Source organism: Mustela nigripes, chromosome 12 (assembly GCF_022355385.1).
Source record: "Mustela nigripes isolate SB6536 chromosome 12, MUSNIG.SB6536, whole genome shotgun sequence".
Taxonomy (NCBI): Eukaryota; Metazoa; Chordata; class Mammalia; order Carnivora; family Mustelidae; genus Mustela; species Mustela nigripes.
Window position 1 is genome coordinate 69067015 of NC_081568.1, and position 23554 is coordinate 69090568.

The 23554-nt window shown below is 38.7% G+C and overlaps 1 protein-coding gene and 1 pseudogene across 10 annotated transcripts in view; one reads left to right on the forward strand and one right to left on the reverse strand.

Moving 5' to 3' along the window:
• CDC42SE2 (CDC42 small effector 2) overlaps positions 1-23554 on the forward strand; it is a 115215-nt gene that overhangs the window by 23752 nt on the left and 67909 nt on the right. For 5 of the 10 annotated variants that reach the window (XM_059417497.1, XM_059417496.1, XM_059417498.1 and 2 more), the window contains one exon: positions 13981-14064. The exons of 2 other annotated variants lie outside the window; for them this stretch is intronic. The gene's annotated coding sequence lies outside the window, so the exon portion shown is untranslated. Of the gene's footprint in view, positions 1-13980; positions 14150-23554 lie in introns of all 10 variants that reach the window. 3 more of the 10 variants (XM_059417504.1, XM_059417500.1, XM_059417494.1) reach the window with 1 other exon arrangement.
• Positions 18220-21964, reverse strand: LOC132027538 (plakophilin-4-like; annotated as a pseudogene).

The window sequence follows — 23554 nt, forward strand, 5'->3', positions numbered from 1 at the left end:
TTAAGCCCTTAGAAAGGCAGTTGGGACAAATTAAATATATATTGACTTTCTCAAAATAAGTTGAGATTTCAGCACCCTCTGCATTTACCAGAAATAATACCACACTGAGTCACTCTTTTGGTGATTGAAAATATACAGCTGGTAGAAGAAATTTCATGTTAATGGTTGCTGTTATTGTGGGAGGGCCACTACATAAAAGATGCAGAGACTTGTCCTTTAATATTCAGAAAGATCTCAATATTAGCCCTATGTTTGGGCAAATAGGCTGAGATAAATGGAGACATTACTGCATTCACAGCATATATCAAAATATAGATCAAATTAAATGTAGCAATCTCATTTCACACAATATAGCTAATTAATACAGGACAAAAAGGACAAATTACTGATCAGTTCGGGAACTTTTACTTATTTTGCCTTAAAGGGAAGATATGTTGTCCCTTTTCATTATCATGTATGGTTTTCTTTTGTGGAATTTTTTAAAAACATTGAGTTATTCAGTAAATACTTAACACTAGCTGTGTACCAGGAACTTAGGTAGTAGTTCATTGCAAATTAAAATTGTTGTCTTCATGGAGCTTATTTTCTAGTTGGTGAAGACAAGCAGTGAATGAATGAGATACATAGAATGCCAGATAACTTGAAGTGCCACGAGGAAAAATAAAACATGGGATCAAGGTAGGGACTGTCAAGGTAGGGAACAGGTGATTGCAGTTATAAATAGGATGGCAAAAGAAAGGCTCAGTGACAAGACTATAAAAAGACGTCTGTTAGGGCATCATTTATGATAAAGATAAATATTGGCAGCAGCCTAAATATCCATCTACAGAGGATTAGTTAAGTATATTATGATACATCTATATAGTGGAATACTCACCCCCACTCATGTGTGTGGTGTGCATGTGCGTCCACTTGCTTGCTCTCTCAAATAAATCTTAAAAAAAAAAAAAAAGTCATACCTGTAAGAATCATTTCAGATATAGGAAGTAATAAAAATTAGGTATGAGGGGCACCTGGGTGGCTCAGTGGGTTAAAGCCTCGGCCTTCGGCTCAGGTCATGATCCCAGGGTCCTGGGATCGAGCCGCACATCGGGCTCTCTGTTCGGCGGGGAGCCTGATTCCCTTCCTCTCTCTGCCTGCCTCTCTGTCTACTTGTAATCTCTGTCAAATAAATAAAATCTTTAAAAAAAAATTAGGTATGGAATGGTAAATGGAATATGCTACCATTATGCCTACCACAAAAATTTGTATATTTTATATATGTAATTTTATAAATATATGGAATATCATTGGAAAGATACATAAGAAAATGTTAATAGTGCTTATTTTGGGAGAACAGGGTGATTGGTAGACAGACTGAGGATGTAATAGTTCAAATTCCACCCAAGTGTCTGTGGATAGATGAATGGTAAAAGTGATGTGGTGTGTATACCCAATGGAATATTACTCAGCCATAAAGAAGAATGAAGTCTTGCCGTTTGCAGCAATGTGGATGGAGCTAGAGTATTATGCTAAGTGAAATAAGTTAGTCGGACAAAGACAAATACTGTATGATTTCACTCATGTTGAATTTAAGAAAAGCAAATAAAAGAGACAAACCAAAAACCAGACAATTAACTCTGGAGAACAAACTGATGTTTACCAGAGGGGAAGTAAGTGAGGGAGTGGATAAAATAGGTATAGGGGACTTACAGTGGAAAGCAGCCAATTATGTATAGAATTGTTGAGTCATTATATTATACACATAAAACTAATAAAACATTGTATGTTAACTATACCGAATTTAAAATAAAAAAATATTGAAAAGAACCCCAAACCAAAAAACTTTGAATTCATTGAAAAAAATTCACATCGCATTTATTTTGTATTCATATTACTTAGTCAAAATGAGTAAATAACATGTAAAGAATGCAAGGACTGTTTGCCTAATTAGAAAGTGATGGAAAAAAATATGGGTATTTATAATACCCACTGGCCTAGATAGCAGTCTAGCCTAGATAGTGAATAAATTGATAGTTAATAGAAACATGGACTCAAAATTGTATTGAGCTGGAGACCTTGTTGGCAGTTACAGTTGCAAAGCAATGCCAACACTGTTTTCATTGGATGATGGATTGTAGCACTCACGATGGTAACATTTAGATTCATGTGATGTTTGTTTCTTTTCTTTTTTCTTTTTTTTCTCTTCCATTCAAATGGAAGGTATTCATTTCCTTGGCCTGCCACAGTGAGGTACCATCAACTGAAATTTGCTGTCTCCTCATTCTGGAGCCTAGAAATCCAAAATTAAGGCATCATCAGGCCCATGCTCCCTCAGAAACCTGTAGGGGAATCCTTCCTTGCCTCTTCCTAGTTTCTGGTGGTTTTCAGGCAGTCTTTGGCATTCCGAGCTTGCGGCTGCATAACTCCACAATCTCTGTCTTCCTCATCCCATAGCATTCTCCCTGTTTTTATCTTCCCAAGGCTGCTTTCTTATAAAGGTGCCCATTATAGTGGATTAGGGGCCCACCCTACTACAGTATGACTTCACTTTAACTGATTACATCTGCAACAGCCCTATTTCCACATAAGGTCATATTCAGAGGGAGTGGGGGTTAGGACTTGAACATATCATTTCTTGGGAGGGGGGCAGTGGAGGGAAATGGATACAATTCAACCCCAAATAGAGGCTTGTCTTTTTACTGTTACAGCCTTCCATATATACAAAAGTGTTTTGTAAAGTTGTATGAAAAGATAATGTTTCACAAGTTTATTTTTAAATTTATTTATTTAAATTTATTTTAAAAGACTCTGTAAGGAGAAAAGATCTCATCTCTGAATCAAATCAGACTTAAGAGTGAAGTCTATTTATTAAAAGTTATGTTTTGGGGTGCCTGGGTGGCTCAGTGGATTAAAGCCTCTGCCTTTGGCTCAGGTCATGATCCCAGAGTCCTGGGATTGAGCCCTGCATCGGTCTCAGTCTCTCTGCTCCCCGGCCCCCACCTGCCTTTCTGTCAAATAAATAAATAAAATCTTAAAAAAAAAAAAAAAAGAAAATAATGTCTTAAGATATAAGATTTAACTGTATCACAAAGAAATCAGAGGAATCACTCATTATTTAAAAAACTGAATACAGGGGCGCCTGGGTGGCTCAGTGGGTTAAAGACTCTGCCTTCGGCTCACCTCTCAATCCCAGGGCCCTGGGATCGAGCCCCGCATGGGGCTCTCTGCTCAGCGGGGAGCCTGCTTCCTCCTCTCTCTCTGCCTGCCTCCCTGCCTACTTGTGATCTCTGTCTGTCAAATAATTAAAATCTTAAAAGTTATGTTTTAATGAGAATGGAATATTTTTTCTCTTAGTGTTGTAAAGTACAAGTATGGGGATTGTAAATAGTAGAGAGTTAGAGATGACACTGAATGACTAATTCAGGCTTCGTACCTGTTAATAAAGTTATACCATGAAGATAAAGACCTCCTATTTTCTTGCATGTTTGTTCTCACTCATGTAAAAATGGCTTTTTCCAGATCAGTGTGACCTGAAGTTACAACTAAATATGGCAGCAGACAGGACAGAGTATTGAGCCCCCTTCCATGACCATTGAATTCTATAAAACATTAGGAAAACTTTAAAAATTCTTTCTCCCCTTTCTCTCTTCCTCCTGTATAAATCAAAAGCCAAGTATTTGGTAGTCTACAAAGTCTCTTTAAAGATTATTCCTTAAGCCTTTTTGATACCTTTTTATCCTTTGAGAAATAAGCATTCTGTCTGAATAAACTGACCAATTTTCATTTAGATTTTCTCCCCCCCCCCCACTCAGGATCAAATAAAAAAAGAAAACTCTCCTTATTTGCTGTCTTACTTAATGTGCTTTTTTTTTTCCTCTCTGAAATGTTCATTAATAGAGGAAAAATATGTATTCAACTTATTTACTTAAAAATTTTTTTTAAAGATTTTATTTATTTATTTGACAGACAGAGATCACAAGTAGGCAGAGAGAGAGGAGGAAGCAGGCTCCCCGCTGAGCAGAGAGCCCCATTCGGGGCTCGATCCCAGGGCCCTGGGATTAAGAGGTGAGCCGAAGGCAGAGTCTTTAACCCACTGAGCCACCCAGGTGCCCCTGTATTCAGCTTTTTAAATAATGAGTGATTCCTCTGATTTCTTTGTGATACAGTTAAATCTTATATCTTAAGACATTATGTTCTTTTTTTTTTTTTTTAAGATTTTATTTATTTGACAGATTTATTTATTTGACAGAGAGGCAGGTGGGGGCCAGGGAGCAGAGAGACTGATGCAGGGCTCAATCCCAGGACCCTGGGATCATGACCTGAGCCGAAGGCAGAGGCTTTAATCCACTGAGTCACCCAGACGCCCCTTAAGACATTATGTTCATTTTTTTTTTTAGGTTTTATTTATTTATCTGACAGAGATCACAAGTAGGCAGAGAGGCAGGCAGAGGGAGAGGAAGGGAAGCAGGCTCCCCGCTGAGCAGAGAGCCCGATGTGGGGCTCCATCCCAGGACCCCAGGATTAAGACCTGAGCCGAAGGCAGAGGCCCAACCCACTGAGCCACCCAAGCGCCCCAAGACATTATGTTCTTAATAGGGTAGGCTATGGTAATGTATTTTAATTCAGCTGCCACCAAGTCATAGTTAAAATACTTCTATAAACTCGTGTTTTTTTTATAAATTTTGTATAAAATTTACTAGTTTATATAAATTTTACAAATTCAGAATGTTAGAATTTATTTGGTCTGTCAGTAATTGCTTAGTTTGATGTTCTCTCAAACGTGGGCATCTTTTCTTTAATTTTTTATTTATTTTTAAAAATTTTTCTTTGTTCCAAAATTCATTGTTTTTGTACGACACCCAGTATTCCATAATACCTATCCTATCACCAGGCCCACCCAGACCCCCAGCCCCCTCCCCTCTAAAACCCTGTTTGTTTCTCAGAGTCCACAATCTCTCATGGTTGTCTCCCTTTCTCCATTTCCCCCAATTCACTTTCCTTTCCTTTTCCTAATGTCCTCCATGTTATTCTTTATGTTCCACAGTGTTTTGTTTTGTTTTTTTGTTTTAAGTTTTTATTTAAATTTTAGTTAACATATAGTGTAATACTGGTTTCAAGAGTAGAATTTAGTGACTAATGACTTACATATCACACCCAATGCTCATCTGAACAAGTGCTCTCCTTAATACCCATCAAATGTAGGGATCTTTTTAGTATTCCTTATTTTTTAAAAAAAATTAGGGAGTATGAATTCAGCACTTCTCTATCTAGTCCAGTATCTTTTGGCGGGCAGTTATACTTAATATGGTTCTTTTTTTAAATAAAAAATTGCCTTTCTGAAACTTATGCATAATAGCTTTGGTTCCATCGTCTTTGATAACCCACAGTCGTGCTTCCTCTTATGCTGTATGCTTTGGCCTACACATATTTGAAGGCTGTCCTATCTCTGTTTTTTGCTGAGCTAAATCTCTAGTTCCCTTAACTCGTACCTGACATCTTTTTCAGACTCCTCACCATTCAGCTCTTCTCTGGATATATTCCTTTTCTAATTTTTAATTTTTAAAAAAATTTGAGTATAGTTGACGTACAGCATTAACACTGGTTTGACATGTACAGCAAAGTGGTTCACCTTCTTTATGTGTTATGGTGTACTGAACACAACTTTAGCTACTGTCTGTTACCATGTGATACTATTACAATATCATTGGCTATATTCTAAATGCTATGCTTTTATTTCTGTGACTTACTCATACCATGACTGTATCCCTGTATCACCCACTCCTCTTCACCAGCTTGACCTACCCCCGCCCCAATTACCTTGCCTCCCCTCTGACAACAACCATCAGTTTGTTCTCTGTATTTCTAGGTCTAATTCTGCTTTTTGTTTGTTTACTCATTTGTTTTTATATATTCCACATGAGTGAAATCATATGGTGTCTGTCTTTTGCAATCTGATTTATTTTTATTTAGCATAATATCCCCTGGGTCCATCCATGTTGTTGTAAATGGCACAATCTCGCTCTTTCTCTCTTTTTTTTTTTTTTTTTGGAGAGTGTGTGAATATCTTCACCCATTCAGTAGTTGGTCTTTTTGTTTTGTTGATGGTTTCCTTTGCTGTGCAAAAGCTTTTTATTTTGATGAAGTCCCAGTAGTTTATTTTTGCTTTTGTTTCCATTGCCTGAGGAAACGTATCTTAAAAAATGTTGTTAGGGCTGATGTCAGAGAAACTACTGCTTGTGTTCTCTTTTAGGATTTTTATGAATTCATTGCTTTAATCCATTTTGAGTTTACTTTGGGTAAACTCAAACTTTCATTTTTTTAACACATAGCCGTCACATTTTCCCAGCATCATTTATTGAAGAGGCCATCGTTCCCGCATTGTATATTCTTGCTTCTTTTCTCATAGATTAATTGATCATATAGGTGTGGGTTTGTTTCTGGGCTCTGTATTCTTTTCCATTGGTCTGTGTGTGTCAGTGTTGGTATCAGTACCATACTATTTTGATTACTACAACATAGTAATATATCTTAAAATCTGGGATTGCGATGCCTCCAGCTTTGTTTTTCTTTTTCTGGATGTGTTCTGGCTAACAAAAATGTCTCTTAAGATACAGTACCCAAAACAGGATGCCATATTCGTGAACTTGTGAATCTGAAATTACAGACCCAAGTTCCTTTTCATGATGTGGAGGTATAAGCAGGATTGATAACTTCTTTAGTATAAGTGCCCTAAAGGGAAGGTACCTGATACACTGTAGGAGCACCTGATACAGATTTGGGGGTTGAAGAAAGCTTCCTGAAGGAAGTGATGGCCATACCAAGTTCTGAAGGGTATGCCAGGCAAGAGATGGAAGGCAAGTGTGTTGGCCTGTAGTCAAAACAGAGAGAACCTGGTGTTTCATGGAACACAATGAAATTGAAAACGGTTGGATGGCACAGTTATGGGGCATTGAGTGGAAGAGGAAGTAAATGATGTTAAAGGGAAAACTGGGGACCACGTCATAAAGACCCTTAGAAATTGTATTAACTGAACTGTTCCTGAGGATAATAGTGAATCATTAATGGCAGTTTTTTAAAAAAATATTTTATTTATTTATTTGACAGACAGAGATCACAAGTAGGCAGAGAGGCAGGCAGAGAGAGGGAGAGCAAGAGGAGGAAGCAGGCTCCCTGCCGAGCAGAGAGCCGGACGCGGGGCTCCATCCCGGGACCCTGGGATCATGACCAGAGCTGAAGGCAGAGGCTTTAACCTACTGAGCCACCCAGGCGCCCCCATTAATGGCAGTTTTAAGTAAAAAATAAACACTACCAGCCATTCATTTTAGAAGGATCATTCTGTCCCAAATGCCAATGAATTGGAGGGGCTGAGATGTGCTTGGAGATGGGTTAACAGCTATAATGGTATTTTTTAGATATAATGGTGGCGCTCAGACCTTGACCAGTGATTCTTAGGTTGGAAAGAAACAGACTGGAAAAATAGTTCAGGGAATTCCATTGTTGTTTGGCTATAGCTGGGAGTGATGGAAAGGTAGGAGTCAAGGATTTGGTTTGTGAAACTGGGTAGGTGGGAGAATTTAATGAAAATCACTTGAATTGGTGCGGGGTCACCTGGGTGGTCCAATTGGTTAAATGTCTTCCTTCTGCTGAGGTCATAATTCCAGGGTCCTGGGATCAAACCCCACATTGGGCTTCCTGCTCAGCAGAGAGCCTGCTTCTCCTTCTCTGCAGCTCTCCTTGCTTGTGCTCGCTCTCTCTCTCCGTTGAATAAATAAAACCTTAAAAAAAATCGTATGAATGGGATTGGGATAGAGGAGTGCAGGGGAAGAAGTGGGGTTCAGTTAAGCTTGAGACAGAGTAGCACATGGGGGTGAGGTGTACTAGATGCCTTTGGTTATTTGAGGTTGAACTGAAAGACATCTAGGCTGGAGAACCTTGGATAGAGCTTTGCTGGGAAAGTAGGTTTGGCGGTCATCAGTATACATATGGTAATTGAACTCGGGAGAGTGAGCTAAGATAACTTAGAAGAGCATTTGTACAGTGAAAGAGAAAGGCACAGACTGAAACTCTTAAAGAACTGTGACCTTATTATACTTGAGCTAAACACCTTTGGTGTTTCTGATTGGAGTATTTGGGAACCAGCAAAAAGAAAGAAATCAGGGCTGCTCCAATTTATTTATTTAGTAGAAACCCACCCAATCCTTTGATTGGAGAAATGCAAAATAGTTCCTAAAATATCTACCTTAGTCAGTTTTCAGTGTCTGAAATTCATGTTACTAGAGGTTCTCTACTTTGGGGTAAGGCATTGTTTCTCAAGTCGTTAACCTGTTAAAATGTAGATATTCCTAGGGACGCCTGGGTGGCTCAGTTGGTTAAGCAGCTGCCTTCGGCTCAGGTCATGATCCCAGCGTCCTGGGATCGAGTCCCACATCGGGCTCCTTGCTCCGCAGGGAGCCTGCTTCTCCCTCTGACTCTGCCTTCCACTCTGTCTGCCTGTGCTCACTCTCACTCTCTCTCTCTTACAAATAAATAAATAAAATCTTAAAAAAAAATGTAGATATTCCTAAAGACGGTAACATACTGGTGGTGGTGATATTTCTAGGTCAGTAGGTTTTTTTTCTGGAATTCAGACTGAAGGAACAGATAGGAATTTGAGAAAGATTAGGCTTGGAAAAAATATGACATTGTTGCGGAGTATAGGGCAACAAAGAGGCCTGGAGGTTACCAAGCACCTGGATAAAGAGATAAGGAGAGCGAGGGCCACAGACTCTGTGTGTGTGTGTGTGTGTCTGCCAGTGTGCATGCAAAATGGGTATGGTGAGTTGGAGAGCAAAGAGGTAATGCCATTAAAAAGAGATAAGAGGGGCACCTGGGTGACTCAGTGGGTTAAAGCCTCTGTCTTCAGTTCAGGTCATGATCCCAGGGTCCTAGGATTGAGCCCTATGTCGGGCTCAGCAGGGAGCCTGCTTCCCCATCTCTCTCTCTGCCTCCTTCTCTGCCTACTTGTGATCTGTCAAATAAATAAATAAAATCTTAAAAGAGAGAGATAGGAGAACATTTGAGAAGAACTAAATAGATGGAAAATCCTGAAAGTATTTCAGTTACAAATTAGGGCAACCGTATAATTTATCATCTAAAACCAGGACATATTGAGAACAAGTTTTATCTAAACTGGGACATACTGAGGTAGAGGAATGACTTCTGAGTAATCACATTGTGAAAACTTGCATAAACTGGGGCTATCATTAGCAAATAACAAATGGTCACTATAGTTATAATGTGCTTAATTCAATATAGTATAATAAAATACTGTCATTTTTTAGCTACTGTGTGTCAAGCATTGTACTAAGCAAGCACTTTATACATCTTAATTACATTCTTAAAATAATCCTCTGAGGTGAGTAGCTGTTGTTTCTTTATAGTTGATAAAACCAAATCTCAGGGAAGTTTACCTATAGTTCTCCATGGCAGTCAGCTTTGGAAACAGTGAAGTGACATAAACAAAATCCAAGTAAACTCTTAAACACTACATTATACAGCACTGGCTGTGGGTGTGCATCTGTATTTTAAAATGCCCTTTAATTTGGCTCAGAATACTTTTGTCATGTTACATCATGTATTAAATCCCATTCCCCTTCTGATTGCCATTTATCTGAAGGCTTACTTTGTGCCAGGCTACATTTGAGGCATTTTACATGTATTAACATAATTTAAACCTCACAGTAGCCTTATGAATTACTTCCTTTTTATAGTTTAGGAGATTGAGGCATGGTGAGTAACTTGTCTAAACTCAACACATTTAGTAAGTGGCAGAGCCAGAATTCAAACTCTGACAGTTTGACTCCAGGGCCAGTTTTCTTTTTCTTTTCTTTCTTTTTTTTTTTTAAAGATTTTATTTATTTATTTGACAGAGATCACAAGTAGGCAGAGGGGCGGGGGGGGGGGGGGGGGGGGGAGAGGGACAGGCTTCCCGCTGAGCGGAGAGCTGATGCAGGGCTCTATCCCAGGACACCAAGATCATGGCTGGAGTGGAAGGCAGAGGCCTACCCACTGAGCCACCCAGGCGCCCCCAGGGCCCATTTTCTTAATTGCTATCCTCTACTGCCTCCTCTAGTCTGCATTCTTTGTATGGACCTGTTTTCATTTCTCTTGGGAGTGGTTTGTTTTGGTGCCTGGTAAAGTGTGTGTATACCTATAAAGAAAGTTTCTACAACATTTCCAAAGTGGTTGTACAACTTTGCGTTCCCACTGGTAGTCCATCTTTATTACCTCATCCCTCCTTTTCTGTTTTTTTTTATGAAGGCATATGCAGCCTTTTCCATTAGTTTTGAAATTCTGGTAGTTAGAAATACATTCATTCTCCCTGTTTAAAAGTTTTGCCTAATTCACAGCTTCTCGTGTATATACCATCGCTTCTATCCATTTCTGTAAACCTACCACATCCTATACTTGTAGGGTCTAGGAATGTTAACAGCACCAGTGAACAGTACCAAGAAGCAAAATGTCTTGAGTCTTTAATTGTATCCCCACTGCCTATGATACTATTGCCCAGATAACTTTTCACTTAAATTGTGTAACTGAATGGTTATATGCCTTTCTTTACAGTGTACCTAAGGAGGAAATAAATGGTAGTGATTTATTGCAGTACTAATAGGTATTATAGTGTACTGATTAGTTAAGAATTTTAGGGCAAATTTCTTTACCTTTCTGAATGTGTAAAATGAAGAAATTGAACTAGGTTTCTCATAGATCTTTATTATTTTTGCCAGGTCCATATTTCTTTGGGAAGAAAGAAAGAATTAGCATTTGAAATTAAATGAGCAAGAAGATGGAACACATACATAGTACATATTTTTCTTTCAGTATCAGAGTAATTTAATAGGGTCAAGGTCTGATAATTGAAGCCATTATACTTTGAGGAAAAGTGGAAACCAAACAGAAATGTTACTGTAAGACTTAGGTCTTTAGCTTCTTGTAATTTGACCGGCTTAAACCTAAGACTTTTGAATTGTAGTGGGTTTGGGGACTTAAAAGTGAATTTTTATTTTTAAATTCAGAAAAGCATTTGAGGGTTGCAAGGAATCATAAAGTTGGTCTAGATCAGCTATATGTTATTTTCAAGTCACTGCCAGTAATATCCTCACTGCTGATGATAGGTGTTCCAGGCAGGACATCCCCTTTGAGGCAACAGTGGCTTAGAAAGATATTCTAATATGTGGAAAATAGAGCCTCTGCTCATTCATTCTAGTTGTGTCATTTGTGCTGATGCAGAACTAGCATATTTTTTCTCTGTGACTGCCCTAACAGTATTATAAGGTAGCACTGTTAACTCATTTCTCTAAAGATGAAGCCCTTCTTTCATAGCAGTGTCATGGAACTGAGACTGGTAGCTTGGAGAATAGATATCTCTGGATAGAGATGGGCTTACACACTTTCGATATTATCTAAAATAAAATTTAGTGCTTAAATTCACCACAAGAAGTAATGTAATTTGCTGTTATCAGTATAAATAACAGGTAGATGGGGGTAGAGGTGCCATTTAATAAGGTGTAAAAAGCACCAAGCCATGCCAGCAGTTAACAATTAAATGGATCTGATTTCATATTTTCTTCATCATTTCTAAGAAGAATGTGAAATACATTGTAGTAGTGATACTGAGATGAATGCTAATAAAATTCCTATATTAAAATGTTTTTGGTTGACAGGGAAAAAATTTTTTTTTGTCTGATTCCTACCAGATGTAATGAAAGCCTGGGTTACTTTGTAGACTGCATGTGAATGAGTAGTAATGAAATCCACTAAATTTTCTTTTTGCGCATGCCAAATTATATGAGGTTAGCTAGAGTGCAGTTTTTGGTATATGCTTTCTTTGTGATTGGTAATTATGGTTTTGATCTTTAGCATTGAGATAATACACTATTCAGTGGAATTATTTTCCAGAAAGAAAGATAATGGCCATGATTTTCATAGTTAATACATTGAAAGGGTCTTGCCTTTCATATTAATCAGTTTTGCTACCAGTTATTAATATGCAATTTGTTTTAAAACTTAAATGAGCCTGCTTCCTTCTCTTTCTCTGCCTGCCTCTCCACCTACTTGTGATCTCTCTGTCAAATGAATAAATAAAAATCTTAAAAAAAAAAGAAAGATTTTATTTATTCATTTGACAGAGAGATCACAAGTAGGCGGAGAGGCAGGCGGAGAGAGAGGGAAGCAGGCTCCCCGCTGAGCAGGACTCTGAGATCATGACCTGAACCAAAGGCAGAGACTTAACCCACTGAGCCACGCAGGTGCCCCCAAAAGTGGGTTTTCTGATTGTTATTTGAATAGTTCTATAGAAACGGTTGATTTTTAAAATTCTAACTATCTCTTTTCTTAATTTTGTTTTCAGATGAAACGTAGCATCCTAGTTCATTGTTAGTTTAGCTTGGAAGAAACATGTAAGCTTACAAAATGTAATGGGGCCAGTATCTTGCAAGGAATGATAGGTATTACCCCCAGTATTTTGTCTTCATTTTTTTTTTTTTTAAAGGTAATTTCTTTGAGAGAGAGTATGCACAGGTGGAGAGGCCGAGGGAAAGAATCTCAAGCAGATTCCCCTGAGCAGAGAGCCCCACGTGGGACTTGATCTCACCCAGAGATCATGCCCTGAACTAAAATTGTCAGATACTTAACTGACTGAGCCACCCAGGCACCCCATTTTTTTAAGTAATCTCTGTACCCAACATGGGACCTGAACCTACAACTCTGAGATCAACAGTTGCGTGCTCTACCTACTGAGCCAGCCAGGCACCTGCCGTCTTCATTTTCTTAAAATGAATTATTAGTATTCCTCATGATATGCAACCTTGAAACTTCAGAGTATCATTACTTAGTTTGTATTTGTAGGTGATTTTAGGAAAGTAATTGATTCTGAAGGAGGAATTATTATTTTTTATGGGATTCTGAAAATTCATTCAAATTCCATATTTTAGAGAATCAAGTACTGTGGTACTAGTTTTGGGAGAATGAAAGAAATTATATGATTAGGACTTTGAGGTTTGAGGCTTATGCGCATGAATCACATTGCAGCTTACCAGGATGCAGAAGACTGAGGAAGCCCTGAATTTGGGATTGTAAATTCAGCTTGGACATGGTAGATTTTAGGCCAGTTGTTTGTTGGCTGTGTTAAGTGCTTATATGTGTTTATTAGGAGGCTTGTAGAAGAAGAAATATATCTTAGGTTAAAAATATGCCTGAGGTCATACAGCTAAGTTATATTCAGAATTAGAACTCAAACCTGGGGCCTGCTGACTCCAAAGTGAATGTAGTTATTAGCCCTATACTATATTGTATTGTCAAGGCAGAAAAACATGCTTGGCTTTGACAGTAAAATATGTTCCCTGTGAGCTATTTTAGAAATCTAGGAGAATTTGCAAAGTCAGATGCCAGCAGGATCAAGACAGATAATTGAGTTGTGTTGCAAGAGAGTGATGACATCTGCAGGCAAATGCAAAGCCTGTGACCCATCCAAAGGATTAGCTGCTCATCAGCTCCACCAGATTGTTAGTTACCATGTGGGAATGTGGGCCCATTATTGCTAGATCTTCCGATTTTTTTTTTTTTCCCCAAGAGAGGTCAGAAATCTTAATTTTCATGTAGAGTTGTCTTCTGATTTATAAATGTAGGCAGCTGTCCTTTAATATACTATGTGTAGGTCAGCCTTATTTGAATCCACCACACAAATGTGTGTTGGATTCTATCTAGTGAGCAACTTTTGCTAAGAGTTTTACCTGGTACACTGTAGACACAATAATATGTATGATGTGAAAGGGTGATAACTGTGTAATAATCACACTACAGTTTTTGAAATGCAAGTTGCTTAGTTTGAACATGGTGCTTATTGAATCCGGTATTTAAGTTCAGTTTCCTTATGGATCAGTTAGTTATAGATGGGGGAGGAGGGAATTGTTCCCTGTAGCTTTTTTTGCCTCCTGATTGCATGCTTTCATTTGCACACAGGGTTGGTTGTGAAGTTTGTGGACGTTTGACTGAAACCTGGAACCCAAATGAGAAGAAACCTTCAAGGAACAACTTCTATTGATAGTGAGTCTACAGTCATCTGTATGCATAATATGGAAAGTTCTCAACCCACAGATAGCTAAATGGGTGACTCCATTGACCAGGAGTGGTGAGTCTGACTGTCCCTACTGAAAATTAACTAAATCCTATCATAAAAAGAGAACTCCTCCTCCTCCATTCTTAGCATTTACTCACTGTTGAATAGTAAGTTAATTTTTTATTACAGAGAATGACAACAGGGCAGTTTAGGAAAGTTCCTTGTGCCTAATAATGTATTTAGTGTATGATTGCAGTTTGACTTTTTTATTCAGTTATGCACATCCTTTCCTTTGCCATTGTATTTTTCTCTTTTATTTCTTTTCCTAATTATACCATCTTCCAAGGCCTGTCTTCTTTTTTTTTTTTTAAAGATTTTATTTATTTATTTGACAGACAGAGATCACAAGTAGGCAGAGAGAGAGAGAGAGAGAGAGAGAGAGAGAGGGAAGCAGGCTTCCCGCGGAGCAGAGAGCCCGATGCGGGGCTCGATCCCAGGACCCTGAGATCATGACCCGAGCCAAAGGCAGCAGCCCAAACCACTGAGCCACCCAGGTGCCTCCAAGGCCTGTCTTCTTAAAATATTCAGCTAACACTAAAACGATGGTCATGATAATTATCAGCATCTACTTAAATCTTGGTTAATGATAGGCGTTCTTGCCTTTGAAATCATTTTAGGAATAGATCCAGTTTTGGCCACTGAGTAATAGAAGGGAAATCTGTAAGAGGATTCTAGGAAAGGTTTCCTTGATTTTGAGAAAGAAGGAAAGCGTTGATCCCTCTTCTCCGTAGTGGTTTTATCTGGATGTGACATCTAGAACTGCTGTGGCCGTTTTGCTACTAGCCTGAAAGTGTTGCCCTGATATCAAGGTAGGTAGAGGCAGGAGAACAGCGGAGAAGTAGAACTGGACTGTGCTTAACACATGTAAAATCACCCTCACTGTGCATTCCTTGTTAGCTGAGATAATACATTTCCTTAATGTTAAGCAGTTTCCTGTAGGTTTTCTGTTACTTGCTGTAGAAATCCTCTCATTTGATTTCTCCTCTTTCTGATTACCCATTGTCTTTAGTGTCTCAAGCATTTATTTCTCCTTGATTATGTTCTGTGCTGTCCAGTGATGCTCCTTTGTGTATGTTGCTTTTGAGGCACATTGTAAACATTTTTGAAGTTAAGGACTGTGTTTATATCCCTCCTTTGTCTAACACCAGTACTGTCTTCTTAATAAAGCCATCAGAGCTTATTTACTGAATTGAATTGTTTGAACAAATGAGTATTTGAAAGACCAGTCTACAGAATTGAACAAGTACAGAGGTTTTCCTTCCTTCCTTCTTTCCTTCTTTCCTTCCATCCATCTATTCATCCATCCATCGAAATTTTTATTTATTTCAGAGAGAGAGAAAGAGACTCTTAAGTAGAGTCCCTGCTCATGACGTGAGCCAAAACCAACTGACTAAGCCACCCAGGCGCACCTACAGTGATTTCCTTTTAATTCACATCCTCTTCTTTGACCACACTGTTTCTCCTTGGGATTATAAATAAAGCTTGGCTTTTAAGATGATTATTGTATAACACATATTCAAGTGGTTAGTTCTACTCTTAAGAAAATGGTGGTTGTATTTTGCCTTTTTTTTTTTCAATTTTATTGTAAGTCTCAGAGCTTTTCCTATATATTTGAGTTCTGGCTTTCAGTGAAATACATTTCACTCTCTGTTATAAAAACTGAATAGTTTATGTTCTATTTTCTCTGCTAATTATAGAAATAAGGGATGTTAAAAAGTATGAAATAGTAATTTGGAAATAATTAGTATTTGGCTTTGAAATGCACATTTACAAAAAGGCTCCCTATGCTGTACATCTCTGCTCTGTTCTTAAGACCTAGTTGTGTGTCTGTGTGTGGAGGTAGGTTTTGTGGTGAATCTAGTACCTTGTAAGAGGAGTCTTAAGTTACAGGATGGATTATTTACTTATTTTTTATAGCTCTATGAAATAAAACCACTTTTTTTCCTAACTCAAGGTACCCATGTACTCTGCAATCGTTATTTAAATTCTAATGTTGTAATCTTGAAAAAGTTGAATGTAAACCTCTTTTGCTCTGAGAAAATACATAGTCTTGGTTTCTGTTGTATTAAAAAGGAAAATCATAAAGCCTGTGGGTAATTTTGTAATACATTTTGAATCCTTGAAAATATGATTTTCACTTAGGGAAGAGTTGATTTTTTTTTTCCTTGATGGGTTGTTGTTAAAATTTGGGGGAATAACTTTTTAAGAGGGAGTGAAAGGTGTATGATGTGCTTAACCTATCAATTTTAATTCAGTAATACCATTCAGTAATACTAGAAGTTGAAATCACTAAGGTCAGCTCTAATGTGCTTTATTTCATAAATGTTATGAAGAGTTTGTCAGAATGGAACATGTGCCTTGACCCCAGGCAATCACAGCAGACATGTGATCTAAGCTAGATGAATCAGAATGATCTTAGGATATTTGCTAGGAATGCTGGGATAAAGGCACTGTTTTGTTTGTTTGTTTGTTTTTGGGGGGGGGGGCTGTATTTCAACAGAAATCAAAATGTACTGTCATTAAACTCCTGGCAGCTACCTTCTGGCCATAAAAGGAAACCAGTTAAATAAGAAGTAAACACTGAAGGAGTAGAACAGAGAAAAACTATGCTCTGACCACTAGATTGAGTCCTCCCTGAAGATAGTATACCCCTAGACTTTATTTATTTTATGTGAGCCATTAGGTTCCAGTTTAATCCAGTGTGCTTTGGATTTTTTTTTTTTTTTTAAGATTTTATTTATTTGAGAGAGAGGCAGTGAAAGAGCATGAGCGAGGAGAAGGTCAGAGGGAGAAGCAGACTCCCCGTGGAGCTGGGAGCCCGATGCGGGACTTGATTCCGGGACTCCGGGATCATGACCTGAGCCGAAAGCAGTCGTCCAAACAACTGAGCCACCCAGGAGTCCCTGTGCTTTGGATTTTATGTTTTATGTATATGAAAACATCTTAACTGATAGATCTTTTATTAGCACCCATTCTAAACTATATAATGATAACTCAAGGACTTAATAAAACTTGTGAATTAGATAAGTCTGATAATGCAGTCCATTATCAGGTGTATAGATGGCAGATAAGACTGTTCATTGATTGATTACAAGGATTCAAGTATTAAGCAGAAGAGTTAAGGTGGTGAATAAATACTTAGTCCATGCCATTGCTAAGCAGTTTATTGTTAATTGGAATAGACTGACACGGTGTCCTAAATACTAGTAGGATTATTATCAGAGATTAATAATCTCTTACTAAACAAGGTTAGGGTTGTGGAAGAAAAGGAGTATCCATCATTTCTTAAGACTAGCTCTTTGTTGGAGACTCCTGCTGAACCCTTCCTACCTTTGAAGCTGCTGAAACAAATTGTGGAATTGGCAATCTTTTAAAAATATATATATATTACCATTATTTTTTATATAAATTATTATTCATTTTTTCCTAATAAATCATTAGAAAAAGGTACAGTTCTCAATCCTTTATTCAATTTTTGTTTGTTTGTTTGCCTTATTCAGAATCTTGAGGCCAAATATACAGGGGGTTTCAGAATTCTTCTAATTTTAGAAAGGTTAATATAGTGCACACATTGTATTAATATCTCTTTTTTACTTAAGGAAGGGACAAGGTGGTTTCTGTTATTAATAAATACAAATAATGCCTTACATGAGTCAAATTGCTAAATGACATACTCTGTGTACTTTCAATATTATCTTAAATATTTAACAGTTTTTTTAGTAATAGCCATAAAACATGAGGGATATGCATTCCATTTCTTTTTCTGTTCAGTTTATCAAAACATAACTTTCTTCACATTTGAACAATCCCCTTTCTTATGATTTCACCTATACATCTCCTATCTCATTTCACCCATTTCTTTAACTTCTTCATTGCATTGTGTGCACCTTACCTGACTACAGAATCTACAAGTGATTACTTCTGACACCTAAGTAGAGCTTAGAAAGTCAAAATCTTCTCTCCCAAAGGTTTCCTTACTTCACTGATAAGTCTTCAAAAAAGAAAAAGAAATGCTTTTCATTCATATATTCCATACTTACACATTTCATCCACAAATCAGCAAGACAGGCTTTTCTTCTCATTCAAAACAGGATTAGATAGAATTCTTTTACTGAGCATTTTGATGCTACAATCCACTAATCTGGGAACCCAGGGTGCTGTTCTACTGTATAAGAAGGTCATTTAGTGGAATAAAAGTCTATATAACTTATGGTTAATTTCAGTCCATACTATGTTGAATAATTAGTAATAGCTGGGAAGTAAATTCAGTCATCAGAATAAGGATCTTTGTAGCTATGAGGAAACTGCAAATACATCTTTGTATGTCAGGGTTCTTTCTGTTGGAATCATTTTGACTACAATACAGCTGTTGGTGCAGTAGCTTTCTGTTTTCTTGCTGGTGAAGAATAAGAATTCGTGTAAGTAGGTGAAAATTTGCTGGAGCCAGAGTACAGGCCTTTATGCTTGGTTTTATTTTGGCTATTATAATACCACATAGGTGGCTGGGTCCTGTCGTGATCAGAGCAAGAGTTTCTGATTCTTAACTAGGCTGGTGAGGAGGAAATGCTGCTGATGGGTGACCTTTGTTAATCAGTGGTAGACAAAGAAGGATGCGAATTGAATTGGTCTCACTCTAACATGAAATAAAGGTATAAAAAAATAGTTCTGATTGCACCCATTCTTTTTAGAAATGCTTTGGAGGTCCTGATGCCATAATGTATTCAAGACCTGGGCTGCTTTCTTCACCGCTTTCAGCAATGATCTGTCTTCTCTGCTCTTGGTTATGTTTACTACCTTCTCTATCTCCCCTGAGTTGGCTAGGACTTTGTTGTTCTCCATGTTTTTGCTGGTAATCTCATGCAGAGCATAGCAGTTGTCTTGTTTGGTCTCATCAGACAGTACATGAGGGCCATTGCTACTGGGAAGGTGGTTGGCCAGTTCTCTCATGCTGTGAGCTTCTTATTCCAAACATCTAGCACCATATCCCTCAAAGCAGTTACTTCAGATGGAGCATCTATCATTATGTGCTCTCATAGTGGATGGTCACCTGGATGTACTCTGCAAACTAGTTTCCAGCAGGGAAGCTCTGGAGAGTTCAGTAGAGCCTTTCAAGGTAGCTGGTGTGCAACTTTCTGGTAGAAGAGTCCAGTAGCATCTTAAACCCGTTGGAGGACTTTGGCGGTCTTGGGATATGACCAACTCCATCCCACTGATCCTCTTGTGTCCTTCTCTTTTTCTTTTTCCCCTGACATCCGGGATCCAAGTCCTTGCTGGGAGAGTCTTTTCCTGGTAAGGCATCCAGTTAATTCAGGCCCAGCAGCTGGGCCTGAGGGCCATTGCACAGGTTCCATGGGGGTGCAAATGCAGGACACCACAATCTTGGTGTTGTAACCATATGTGCTCACACTTGTGTGGATCCCATACAAAAGTGAGTTTACTAGCACCTCACAAGGTCACATTGCTTCTTCACTTCCTCCCCTGTGGAGCTGGCAACCTGTCATATTAGACAGAACAAGTAAAGTCTGAAATTTAATTTTGTGATCATCAAAATGGAAAAGAGCTATTCCATCCAGAATAACTGGAACATTCACAGTGTTTATTAAGGCCAAGAGAGCACCTTGATTGATTGTTGTCTTTATAACATCACATGGAAATAAATTCCAAAGAACTCCTGTAACAAATTCCTGTACTTCTGCATCAGTAGATTTGTCTCATCAGTTGGAACAAAGCAGGTATCTTACCCCCACCAATATTTTTTATTGCCAGTTTATTTTATTTTTATTTGTAACTTGGCAGACGCAAGGTTTCCGAGGGCACCACAGCATTTCCTCTGAACTTTGTCCAAAAAGTCTACCAGATGCTTGATTCTTCCTTACCTATACACCTCCATCTGTCTTTTGTTGTTGCCAAAGCACAGGTGCTGCAGGTAGGTGGCTGCATTTGCCTCACCTGATGGGAGGGGTGCTGCAGCATGTGAATGACTTCAGGTAGCTTGGGGTCATGCCTGGCAAACTCCCTGGAGTCTTTCTGAATATTGTGTATTGATGGGGATCTTGTGCCAGCACCACATGTGCTGTTGCATGCTGAAGTGTGCTAAAATGTCAACTGCTGCACTCAGTGCTTTATTGGCCCGTAGGGTTCCATGCAGGTAGCTGTTGTGTTCAGAGAGTAATTATTTCTTTGGTATATAAGGGTGCTCTGCTGACTGGACATCCTTTGCACGTTTCCAACACCTACTGTACCTGTGTGATACAGTGCTGCCTGTGATCTTTGGAGTTCACGGTTCCGAGGTTGGGTCTCTGATAACATTGAGCTGTAACAGGTCTTCCCCTTGTATATAGGAGTGATGAGCAGGTTGGGAGACTAGGGTCTTTCCTAAGCTGGTTGTACTTACTAGAATAGGAACTGTAAGCCTTTCAGGCTGTCTAGCCAGTGTGGAGCCATACTCTTCATAAATGGCATACTGCTGCTGTCCAAGTTGTTCCGTGTCATAAACTGCCCTTTACAGTGAATGTCACAGGTGTTGTGGTGCAGTGGTCATCCCTGAGTGTTTGGGGTACAAAGAGCCCACTTGGCCTTGGGATGGGAAGCTACTTGAGTCTGTGCCTCCCATCAGGATCAGTGGGGATCCTACTTTGGTGATGGTTTGGTACTGAAAGGTTGGTCTCTTTGGATTGGATGTCTGCTGGGGTTATTGATCCAGCCCAATGGACAAGTACTGGGGAAGAGAGTCTGTATGCAGAGTATGGAGAGGTTGCCTGCTAAACAAGTAGTGGGGTGAAGGAATATGCACTGGGGTTCAGTGGTCGGGAGTCACTCACTGACAGCCAAATCTACTCTCCAGAGAATTTTTCTGTAACCCCTTTGAAAGAGACATGCCTCCTGATAACAAAAGAAAGACTGCTCTAGATGGAGCTGAACTAACCCTTCTCATGGCCTGATTGGCTACTGATGGCTGAACCAGTGTTTGTCCTTCAGCTCTTGAGTTTCTCACCAAATGGTTATTAGTTGACCTATGTATGAATGCTATGGTCTGTTGTCTGTCTTACTCAAATTCTAGCTGTTGTGAAAACTCTTTGTTTCCTGGTATTTACTCTTGGAATAAGAATCCATATGTGTTGAACTTCTTGAGTTATCTGGTGATGTTTCATGGAGAGATGTCTGTGCTGGTGAATAGAAGGTCCCTTGTGCTGATGCTGTCCTGATGACATCGTTATTGAGATGGACAGTGTCAGAACTCCAGGTTCCTTTATACCAGTGTTTGGCACATCTGTTGATCTCTAAGGAAATGACTTCTCTGTTGAGCTGCTCCTTCAGGAAAACTAGAAAGGTAGTGGCCATGGTGTTTGGTTTCATGCCTGGGCCAGTGGAGGCAAATTTCTTTCCATGGTTGCTCCTCCTGCACAGGTGAGGGCTGCTCAGGAATGGGTGTTCCTCTTGCTAGGTTAGGCAGTGGCTATTGTCACTCTGGGAATGAGGTCTCTCTGCACTGAGGAGTTGCCGCTGCAGCACTGGAAAAAATTAAATAGTGCGTAGGGGGCTGCCCAACCCTCTCTCCCCATGTATACCCCTTTCCCTAAACTAGCGCTCCCACCACCTGTAGCGGTGGGCTAGAGTGGCTAACTTGCCCCTCTACCCTGTGCCCATGGTGTCAACCTCCACGGCCAACATTGACAAGCACTCATTTTTGTACTTGAGAAAACTTAGAGGCGTTAGGTGATTTTATGGAGGTTTATGTAGCTATGAAGTAATAGAGTTGAGATTATACTCTGCATCAGTTTGGTTCTGATATGCATGTGCTTAACCTGTGTTGCCCTGCTTCTTCATGGTGCTGTACTGCTTAAATTCATCTGTTTATTGTTAACATGAGTAAGATGATTATTCTTTGTTAAGTTTATTCAGCCAGCCTAACAAATATACTTAGTATTTTTAATAGTCCTGGAATTGATTCACTTAGCTTTTCTGGGAATATAGTCTGTTTGTAACTAAACGTAATTTTAAATTTTGCTTATCCTTTTCAAATATTATATCATATTGGTTCACTTACTAGTTACAATGGCTAGAACTTGTGGGACATTGTGATTACAGTGAGCTTGTTGTCTGGTTAATTTAATGCACCTATCATTTCACTAAATGCTTAACCATTAATTGGAACGTTGATACTATTTCACCCCTGAGCATGAAGCCAGATGTTAGTATTCTTTATAAATAAAATATGAAAGGGATTGAAGTACTTCTGTTATCTTAATAGTTTTTAAAAATCTGGAGTGCCAGGGTGGCTCAGTCAGTGAAGGGTCTGCCTTCAGCTCAGGTCATGATCTCAAATAAATAAATAAAATCTTAAAAAAAAAAAGCTATTAAAAATCCTATTTGGACATGTTTGTAAGCCAGATTTTAAAGTCTTAATTGTTGCTGTATCAGAATTGCTATAAACTAAAATTTGCTGTTACCTGTACCTGCTTATACTACACTTCATTTTTCTTTTTCAAGATTTAATTTATGAGAGAGAGAGAGAGAGACAGTGCGCACGTGCATGAGTTGGGGGGGGCGCAGATGAAGAGGGAGAAGGAGACTCCTCGCTGAGCTGAGAGCTTGATGTGGGGCTGAATCCCTGGACCCTGAGATCATGACCTCAGCCGAAGGCAGAAACTTAACCAACTGAGCCACTCAGGCACCCCATACTGCACTTCATTTTTAATCTCTCATAGTCTGTACATACATCTTTTAAATCTTTGGTATAATCATTTTTATACATTTAAGAATCTGTTTATTCTGTATAATTTGCTGAGTTATATTTGTCTATGTATTTAAAAAAGTTTTGTGGGGGGATAGTATGTAGTGAATATTTTACATGTATATAACATGTAGTGAATATGTTGAATAAGTTAGTTTTTACCTTTTTATTATCTGGCTTAATTATCTGATTTAATTATCTGATTAGTGAGGCATCTTTATAAGTCTGTGTTTTGGCTAATGATAGGAAAATATTATATCAATTTTAGAGATGGAAAAACCCCAGAAAGTACATATTTATTATTGTTGTAGTTTCTTGTTTTCATGGTCGTGTGCCTGATTTCAAATTTGCCAGTTTTGCTGACTTGATAGCATCTTGCTCTGGGTGCCAGTCTTTAGAAGCTCTCTGGTGGGTTTAGGTATTTCTCTCTCTCTATTCTCTGTCACACACACATACACATGTACACACACGTGAGGAATAATTCATTTACCAAATGTGAGAGCGTGAGGAAATGTGCATATAAAGAAAAAGGAGGTAGAATGGGGTTCCCCCATTTGGATATTGCTCCTGAATGGTTCAGAGTTTCTCCTGTTAAACTAGTAATTATCTGTGAAGTACTTTTGGAGTTTTTTAGGGAGTGGAATAATTTGGTATTAGCTCTTTAGTTTTGTCAGTATGATCCA